The sequence below is a fragment of the Mastomys coucha genome, unplaced genomic scaffold (genome assembly GCF_008632895.1).
Source record: "Mastomys coucha isolate ucsf_1 unplaced genomic scaffold, UCSF_Mcou_1 pScaffold3, whole genome shotgun sequence".
NCBI classification, from domain to species: domain Eukaryota; kingdom Metazoa; phylum Chordata; class Mammalia; order Rodentia; family Muridae; genus Mastomys; species Mastomys coucha.
This window is the reverse complement of record NW_022196909.1, coordinates 38,895,210-38,903,980: the sequence shown is the minus strand read 5'-3', so window position 1 is coordinate 38,903,980 and position 8,771 is coordinate 38,895,210. Positions and strand designations below refer to the sequence as shown.

Here is an 8,771-nt window from a genome sequence, read left to right as displayed (position 1 = left end):
AAGTGGAATAGCTATTTCTGGCTGTCCACTTGACTATATCTGGAACGAATGACACAATCCAGAATTGGAGGGCTCACCTGTGACCCAGATCTTGAGGCTAGAAGGCACAAGTTTCTGACCTGGATCTTGGTGTGGAGATCTTGAGGCATGGTGGCCATGAAAAGCTTAGGCCCAGGCAAGGTATTACAGGCCTTTAATCCCAGGAGACTGAGGCAAGCAGATCTCTGAGTTCAAGGTCAACCCAGGTCAAAGCAAGTCTCAGATCCAGGTGTGGTACACACCTTAATCTGGGCCACACCTCCTGCTGGAGGCCTCCATAGGGACATTGGAAGAAGGAAGAGTCACTCTTCTCCTTGTATATACTTGTCAGCACATCTGTAGGAACTTACTTCTACAGAAGACCAGCTGAAACAGCTAGCCTTGTGGGACTGAGCGACTCCTAGACTCTTGGATTTCCCATTCACAGCTGCCCATCCTTGGGTTAGTTGCACTACAGACTGTACGTCATCACCATAAATTCCCTCAACATAGAGACACATTCCATGTGTTCTGTGAGGAGAGAAACCTGACTAATATATTAAGCCATCGCCTTATTTAATGAACAGTAAGAAGAAGAACAGTTAAGAACAAACACAATATTACTTATTCTGTTTATTGTACTGCCGTTGTATAACACACATCTCCTTTTGCCCACCTAAATTGATTTTTAACAAGAGTCTCAAAGAGAATATTTGCCTTCATTAATCTCCCTTGATTTCCCCCAGAGAATAATTGTATTCACCGTTTGACTTATATTTTCATACAGTTGTTATTTCCATATGTGGTTCTTCTGAGGTTGCATAAAAAATTTCCATGAATGCTGAATTAATGAACAACAACTTTGAAGCCCCCAAGGAATAACAGGAGTAGGCTGTAAGCCTCTGCTCACACGTTTTCATTCAGCTAGCCCATATTAAAAAAAAATCTATCTTATGTGCTTCTCTACCAAGAAATTTAACGTGGAGCTTTGATTCACCAACGTGGCAGCAACCCAAGCCAAGCCTGGATGAAGTGGATGTGAGACACCCACATTTTTTTCTGTGAACCCCGTTCTGTCTTATTTGGCTTGGGGATGCTGGGAGGCATATGATCACGACACTTAACGGACGTTTTAAACAACAAAACCATCGACAGACCATCACAAAACGTGAAAAAAAAAAAAAGTCACAGTCAGTGAACTGTAAAGACCGTTGCGTGTCGTGTAAGAGTGAGCTTAAGGCAGGAAAGTCCTGTGTAAGTACTTCCTCCCTCTCCTGCCCCTCCCCCCACCCATCACCATCTGTGACAGGAGCCTAATTCCAGACCTTCTTCCCTCTGGCACCCCCTGCTTCTCCATCCCACCGTGATCTGCAAACATAGAAGCGCAGTTCCTGACAAGGACCTCCCCCCACCTCTGCCTCCCCCCTAACTCTCCCTGTTCCTGAGTCTGCTCTGCCTGCTCAGCCTATTTCTCCCTTTCCTTTTATCCTCCATCCTCTTCCATGTTGCCACGACCTGTGACCATCTCCACACACAACAGGTTCCAGATCAGTGGCCATTGAGTTGACTGTTGACTGGTGAGAGACACTCGTTTCCTTTCCCATCCCTCTCTTTGCCGCTTCTATCTCTGCACCCACAGACATAGCTCTGGACTCCTGGATTGGGAGCGATCTTTGCCTGGAACAGCTAACCAGCTCTCAGACGCTGGCTTCATATGGCTTAGGTGAGGTTCCTCATCTCATGCACTGGGTTAATATAAGGAAGGCCAGATTAGCACATCAGAAACAAAACAAAACAAAACAAACAAACAAAAAAAATCACAAATGCCCAGAAGTGCATCCAATCTCCTGAAAAGCATAGTAATGTAATTAAAGACACAGATTAACAGACACTCAACAATAGTTGGTGGTTTCAATGGGCCACTTTCTCAAATAGATATGCCATGTGGGCATACAGAGAAACCTCAGAAGTAAATGGCATCTTACATCAAATGAACCTAACATATATCTACAGGATACTCTACCTAACACAAAAGAATATACATTCTACTCAGCAGCACATGGATGCATCTCTAAAATAGACCAAACCCTGAGACAGAAAACACACGTAGAAAATAGAGAAAACCCAAAATAGCTTCATACATACTGCCCAAATATTCTACAATAAAACTTAAAAAAATCAATAGCAAGCAAAAGCCCCTTGAGTATAGGTAGAGATGAAATTTCCTGTTACTGAATGATAAATGGATCAGAGAAGATATCAAGAAAGAAATAAAAACATTCCTGAAACTAAATGCAAGTGAAAACACAATCACATAATAAGAATAACACCCATGTAATATGTTAAAAGTAGTTTTAAGAGGAAAATTTATAGCTCTAAACTTCTACATTAAAAAAAAAAATCAGAAAGAGCACAAATAAATGACTCAATGATGTAACACAGGAATTTGGAAAAGCAAAAACGAAAGCCCAGCAGATGGCAAGAAACAATAAAATTCCAGGCACAAATTAATGAAACTGAAACAAAGAAAATCAACACTGCTAAGAACTGGTTCTATGGGAATATAAACAAGATTGACAGACCCTCCACTCAACAAACAAACAAACAAAAAAGGAAATAGGAGACCCTAATTAGCAGAAATGAACAGGGAAATACTATGACATGCACCAGAGAAATTCACAATATTATAAGGAAATATGTGGAGATTCTACTTTATTAAATTAGAGAATCTAATATAAGTGCATGAATGGGTTGTTTCACACAAATTACCAAGTTAGACCAAGAAAAGACCAACAGCTTAAACAGACACATAAAAAGGGGAGAATGAAGCAGTATAAGAGGATATAGGGAAACACAAAACAAATAAACAAACAACGAAAAACTAAAGAAAAAATAACCCAACCAACAATAACAAAAAACCCAATACCAAACTTCTAGTTTTAGATTGATTCACAGCAGAATTCTACTTGCTTTCAAAGACCTACAACCAGTTCTTAAACTCTAAAAATTGAAATAAAAAGAGAAAGAGAAAGAGAGAGAGTCAGAGAGAGACAGAAAGAGAGACAGAGAGAGAAAGGGAGGAAGAAGAAAAGGGAGGAAGAAAGAAAGAGAGGAAGAAAGAAAGAAAGAAAGAAAGAATGAAAGAAAGAAAGAAAGGGGAAGAGAGAAAGAAGAGACAGAGGGAAGGACAGAGGGGGAGGGAGGAAGGAATGAACACATAGGCACATCCATACTCCTTTCACACAGCCAGTATTTTGCCCTAATACTCGAACAAGGTAAAGATACACTAAACAAAACAAGATGGCGGACTGATATCCTTGATACACACAGATGCAAAAATCCTCAATAAGATACTAACAAAATGTGCTCAATATACACAATGGGATACTATTGGGCTGTAAAGAAAAATGAAATTAGCAGGTAAAAATGGATGGACCTAGAAGAAATTATATTGAGTCAGACCCAGAAAGACAAACAACACATGTTTTCTCTAATTTGGGGTACCTAGCTCCAAACCTTCAGGTGTGAGTGACTTCGCATGGAGTAACCACAGGAAACTATAAAAGGGACCATAAATAGGTGGAGAGGAGCCTTGAAAGCAAAAATGGCAGGATACGGGAAGTCGAATACAGAAAAACAAGGAGATGACTTCACTGGGGTGGAAAGAGGGAAGTCCATTCAGTAAGGGGGCTGAGGAACAAATAATACCAAGGTCCTTTGATAAAGCCTCGAGGAATCAAATTATTTAACAGTCACCAGAAATTATACACAATCCATAGAAGTGTATGTGTGCGTGTGGACTATGTACATCTCAGAGAAAGTTGTACCAATTTGGATGGAAGTTCTCACACGAACCACAGGTTAACACAAACTCTAGTACCAGGCACAAGGAACCTGTTTTTCTAATCTTTGATCAGAGTAATCTGAGTGGCTCCCAATCTGATGCAGACTATTAACATAGCCTTTGGTTGCCTCCCAGGCTATGATGGTAAGAGGCTGATGCTGAGGATGTCAAGCACTCAGGACACAGGACTTGGATGATTAGAACTAGATTTGGCACAAATGCCTCTATCCTGTGGTTTAGCTTCCGTACGACTGCAAGATCCTACGGAATCAGTCCACAGAGAGAAGCAATGACTAGTTCTACTCAGTTACCACAGCTATGAATCTTGACACTGATGACTATAGCAAAAGTGTCAGGAGCCATTTTTGCCTGTTGCTGTGATAGCCTGCCTGTCAGGCAGAGTCAAGGAAGGTCAGGGTTGGCTGGCCCAGGTGGAATTCCTGGTCTGCTGAGGCGTGGAGCTCAAGGCAAGGGGCTGAAAGATTTCTTCTATAAATGATGCTGGACCACTGAGTGTATTTGTGTGTGTGTGTGTGTGTTCCTTCAGAAGAATTAAAAACAAATACTTCCTCTACAAAACACAAACCAGAGGTTTAGATGTAAAGCTTAGAAAGACGGGACCACTGACATAGGTCCTTGGAAATGCAACATTCTTCCTATGAATGTTAAAGTTGGACTGAGGATTAGAAGGGATGTTTTGGATCTATAGTTCAATTGCTTGTTAAATAACATACACGCATCAATATATTTGGTCATTCCATAAGGTATGGTGCCATTTCTTTCCCAATCGAGGTTGGATAAGGAAATTCAGAGCATGATAAACAAACAAACAACAAAAACCAAACAACAACAACAACAACAACAACAAAAAACAAAACCATAAATAAAAGCTCATAGGGTTAGGATCAGAAGACAAGGAACTAGTTAGAAGAAAGGCAGACAGACTCTTATAGAATTCAAGATTTCAGTTGGAGATCCTGACTTCAGTGTCTACTTCAGAGTAAAACAACAGAAACAGCCTCACGGAGTACCTTGACCCATAATAGAGTATGTCAGAGTAATGAGAATCTAATTAAATTATGCAAAAGTGCTGCGCCCATCATATATTCACATAGAAAAAATTTCAATATGTAGTCTTTCTTCCTAGTAAATATTAAAAACAAATTTTAATAGACGTATACACTAAAATGTATAAAATTCTAAGAGGGATATAAGACATCATTCTCACAACATTGTAACTACTAATGTCTTATTCAATGGGAAACATGACACATAAGTTATGAAAATAACATTGGAGCAGTTTTAAAATAACACCTTGTGAAAAGCCAACTCACAAATTGGTGGAGATAGTCGGAGTTGCATGTATTCAACAAAGAATCTGTGCCCATGATGTATAAAAATACTCATAACTCAATAGCGAATGGCAGACCCTAGGATAGGATAGTTATCAAAAATGTGATGGTAGTCATTAAATATTTAAAAACTACTTATTTTCAACTAGCAACAGGAAATATTTATTAAATTGTCAATAAATCAAGTCTACACATTTACCAGCTTGGACTCAAATTAGAAGTCATGAAAAGGGACGAGCAGTGGTGGTACACGCCTTTAATCCCAGCACTTGGGAGGCAGAGGCAGGCAGATTTCTGAGTTCAAGACCAGCCTGGTCTACAAAGTGAGTAAAAGGACAGCCAGGGCTACACAGAGAAACCCTGTCTTGAAAAAACAAAAAAAAAAAAAGAAAAAAAAAGAAAAAAAAAAAAGTCAGGAAAATACCAAGTTTGTCCAGTAGGTGGAGCACAGTGAATGCTGATGTTCTGCAATAGAAACTAATTTTCCTAATCACTTTGAAAAGACTTCCTTGGAAGAGTCGTGCATATCCTGTGACTGGGAATTTCCTCTTTAAATTATTTAGCACTTACCAAACATGAATATGCACATGTGTACACTCATGCTACATACAATAGTATAGTAGATAAGTGTTAAAAGAAATAACTGAACGTCTATCAACGGTCACGGGATGGAGATTCAGCACTATGGAATAATGGTGGCTGAGAACACAAATCCCCTTCTTCATCCTCAGGACTGCTGTCGAGTAAGTCTAAGATGAGCTACTTTGTACTGCTGCACACCTTGTGTCTATAGGATCGGTGTGGGCGGACCAAAAACATAATGCTGAAACAGAAAGCCCTGACCTAAAAGGAATGTGCAATGTGTAACTCACTTCATACTATCAAAACTAATAAGGGCAAAGGTGTTAGTCTACAGTAGGGGAGAGTGTACGGACCCTACAGAGGGGATGGCTTAAGAGATCTGGCCCTGTCCACGTATTGAGTTGATTTAAGGTAACACTCAGGGCTTGACTTGTGAAATACCATCGAAGTAAATAACACAATGCACTCATTTATGTCATTTATGCTATATTTTAAAAGTAGACTTTAATACAGAGCCTTGGTCTTCTAGTGTCAACACAAATATCACAACGATGACCTGCGAAATGAAGCCAAGTTTAAGCTTTGCTTCAAAAAGTAGCATCTCTAGAGGAGGAAGATAATAAAACAGGTCTCTCAGCGCTGTTGACTGCTGGGGCTGAATGACTGCTATTGGCCATTGTCCACAAGAAGAAATTAGTAAGGACTTGAACAGGTGACCCGCACCTGGAGTAAAGATAGTTTTCCTAAATATGTCTTTTCCTTTTTGTTCATATTGATTCAACTTTTTTTTTTCTTAGATTCCTAACATTAAGGTGAAAAGATTAAGAATCGAATGTACGCGAAGCATTCAGCAGAATGGGCATCTTAGTGGCTTCTGGGTTTTCTATTCCCATATAGTGCTGGTGTTAGAATTTTCTTTCATGGTGCCTTCTCAAAAAAATATGTCCTTCTAGTTGGGTCTTGTTTCTGCACACAAACTGTGCTACGAACAGCGACTTTAAAGAACTTTTCAAAACTGCTGCCCTGCTTCAGCAGGTTACAACGGAGACTGCAGAAAACAATTTGGATACCAATATCCTGTTCAGTCACAAAGGCACACCACGCTGGAAATGTCCACTTGCAATAAAACAAATGCAGAAAGCAAGAGGAAAAAAAAATCAATAACACCAACTTAATAAAAATGCCACTTCGAAGCTCCGGAACACAGAAATGGTTCTAAGGATTAGGAGCCCAGTGCAACATGTGCTTTTAAACTGATGTCACGGTGGGGATTGTATGTAAGAACATTCTATTAAAACAGAACAGCTTTGGATTACTGAAACTAGTAAAGAAACATAGAACTGAGCAAGACAGCCTTGCCCGGTGGTTAAACACCAGGGATCACTGGTAACTGTACTGCACTAAGCCTTTTTCATTTGTTATATTTACTTGTCTCTTTTTCTTTCATTTTCTCTTTTCTTTCCTTTTCCTTTCTCTCCTTTTCTTTTTTTCTTTTGGTTTTTTTTGAGACAAGGTTTCTCTGTATATCCCTGGCTGTCCTGGAACTCACTTTGTAGACCTGGCTGGCCTCGAACTCAGAAAACTGCCTGCCTCTTCCTCCCAAGTGCTGGGATTAAAGGCATGCGCCACCACTGCCCGGCATATGTTTTCTTTACAGTACAATTTTTAAGACCTATAATAAGATCTTGGAATAAATATATATTAATGCAAAAATATAAATAATATGTGGTTCATCTCACAATTAATAGGTGACAATTGAATTGTGATTTAAATGTGAAAACTACAGCATATATGTTGGTCTTGCCTAGTGGTAACACAGTGGGGCATTTAGGAGGTGGACCCTTCTGGGAGAATGTGGGTCACTGGGTCTGGTTTTAAGGCCCAGTTCTAAAGAGACTCCGTGTGATGACTAGGCAGTCTCCTGCTTCTGCAACCATGCCTCTCCCACTTCCTTACATGTTTCACCAAACTGGGAAGATCTGAATTGTTCCTGTAGTTTAATGACAACACATGTTATTAAACACAGAGGGTGGGTGCTGTGCTTTGGCTAAGAGATGAACATCATCAGCAAGGCAGCGTTATCCAGCAAAACAAGAGTTTATGTCAGGCTGTCAGAGTAACACACAACTGTTTTCCAGTTATCAATATAGTTCGTCTGAACCATGGCATTGGACAGATATCGCCTGACAATCAATATCAAGGAAATCTACTCGACAGAAGGCAATGTGCTGCACATTTTACTGTTACTCTTGCAAGTTTGGGATGCCTGCTATCTGTTCAAAAGATCCTCAGTCTCCTGATTGATCTCTTGTATTTGTATAGCATGGACTCAATTAATCTGTCAGGACTTTTTGTTTGTTTGTTTGTTTTTGTTTGTTTGTTTTTGTGTTTTTTCTTCACCCTCGCTTGGCTACAGAATGAGCAAATATTTGGCTAAATATTATTCTGCATATGTATGGAAAGGGTTTCTGAGTGAGATTATCTTTTGAACAGTAGAGCAATAATGCTTATCAATTATGCTGCTCAGTGTGGTGGGGCCTCTCCCAAGCCACAGACGCCATGAATAAAGCAATGGGAGGGAGGAAGCACTTGTTTACTCTGTCACGGAGCTGGGGACGAACAGATAGACTGGAGTTAGTGTGATTTCCTGTATGTATAAAATACATGCAGACTGTATATAAACACAGGAAATGCATACTAATACGTTACGAACTTCATGGGCTTCATATATTCAGCTTATTCTTTACTAATATAAAATATATGTATATATTTATGAAACATTTGACAAATGGCTATAAGTGTTAGACCATGTGCTATATATTCAGCTACAGAATATATATGTATATATATTAACATTTATTGCTATGTATTTTCTATATTGTAAACATCTATATCACCTTTTATCTATTGGAGGAGAGGGTTGTTTGACCCATCTTCCTCAAGATCATCAAAAAGGAGTAAAAAGTTTCTATAGT

General features: G+C 39.5%; 1 protein-coding gene across 22 annotated transcripts in view; it reads right to left on the bottom strand.

The window, feature by feature from the left end:
- Pcdh15 (protocadherin related 15) overlaps positions 1 to 8,771 on the bottom strand; it is a 1,206,525-nt gene that overhangs the window by 404,666 nt on the left and 793,088 nt on the right. The gene's annotated exons all lie outside the window — the stretch shown is intronic.